This window comes from Adiantum capillus-veneris, chromosome 2 (genome assembly GCF_014529385.1).
Source record: "Adiantum capillus-veneris isolate H3 chromosome 2, ASM1452938v2, whole genome shotgun sequence".
Lineage (NCBI taxonomy): Eukaryota > Viridiplantae > Streptophyta > Polypodiopsida > Polypodiales > Pteridaceae > Adiantum > Adiantum capillus-veneris.
The window spans coordinates 53,302,492-53,304,155 of NC_140932.1; positions in this window are offsets into that span (position 1 = coordinate 53,302,492).

Sequence of the window (1,664 nt, forward strand, 5' to 3'; positions counted from 1 at the left end):
CTCGTGGTTAATCTTAATCTTAGCCTTACTCCAACCTTTGATGTAACTTAGATATTATGTTTTTCTCTCTCTTGAGATTACTTTAGGTCCTAACTATTGAGATACTAAATTTACTTATATTTGCCATTTAAAGGTTGAGCGTGGTGCTAATCTTACTTGAGAGTGTAATTGTGCATCCATCTTCTTTGACTTGCACGTGTCTATGTAAGTAACATGTCCATGCATCCTAGTGTACTTAGATAGTTCATGAAACTATCTAGGGGTAAGGAGAGTGCTTTCTACTCTCAATAGACCCTAGCATTCACGTACATAGGAACTTAAAGTGCCTAACTTGACAAAGGAGTTAGTATTGACTGAGTAATGAGTTAAGAGTTAGAATTTGTGAGGAGATCATCCCCATTTAAAAAAAAAATTAGTCCAATTAGACTCAAAGCAACCATTAACTTGCAATACGAGCTCTTCTTCCTTTAACACGAAGGCGGCTTCAAGAATCATGAGAATTTGAACATTCAGAAAACAAGAAAATCAGCATAATGTCAACGTACGAGGTAAAATGAGGAAAGTGATGTGCAAGTTGAGGTTAAACTTGCTTGGAGAAGAGCTTGCTTGTGGTGTGGTTGAGGAAGTCACTGTGGGTGCCTCTTCTTCTTCTTCTTCAATTATCTTTCACCACTACTTGTGGGAGCCTAGAGAGGACCTTGGAGTCTCAACTGAGGGACATTGGGTGCACAATTGGAAAGTCTATCTGTGTGTAGCAAGTTTAGGAGCTTCTTATAGGCTTATGTAGAGGCTTCATGCAAGTGTAGATAAAGGAAAGAGAGAGCTTCGTGAAGAGGGAGGAGAGTTTCTCTTAGAAGTTTGTATTATGTGTGTCGGGTTGTGACTTGAGGAGAGCTTGGCTATGGAGAAATGGCTTATGCTCACAAGCATGGAGAGGCATAAAGAAAGGAAGAGCTTGTTCTTCCTCTAACTTATGAGTGAGTATGCTCACTCTTGCCTTTCTCTCCCCATCTAACTAAGAGAGAGGAGGAGGGCTTCTTTTATGCATTTTTGATAAGGGGTCTTAGGTAAGTGTTATTACCTTATCAATAAGTGCCATTACCTATCAATAAGTGCCATTGCTTATCCCTCACCCACCACATTTATGCATTTTTATAAGGGATTTTGGGATGTGTGTCATTGCTTATCCCTCATCCACCACTTTGACGCTATCAATTTGTATAAAAAAGGGTACTTACCTTCTCATTTCCACTCTTCTTTCTATTACCAAAGTGAACTTTACATATGCATGACCTTTGCTCCCATGGTCAACATTACTAAATTAACCCGTGGGTAAGTCAAGAGGGTGCTTTCCAAGATTTTCAAAAATAAAAATGTTATTTCCAAAAATGCAAGTGAGTATTTATCATCCTATATTAAGATGATTTAGTTAGTTTATTTATTTATTCTTATACTTGCTCAGTAATCAAGGGTAAGGGACTTAGAGGACCGTACAAAAGCTCTCAAAAATCTTTTTTTATAAACATAAAACGATCTTTTTTTCCTCTAAATCAAGCCATAAATTTTTCCAATCCCAAACTACAGTGTGATGAGACTCCAGATCACACACTTATTCCTTTATATACACATGTATCAATGGATTCCAGCATTCCGACCGGCAACAT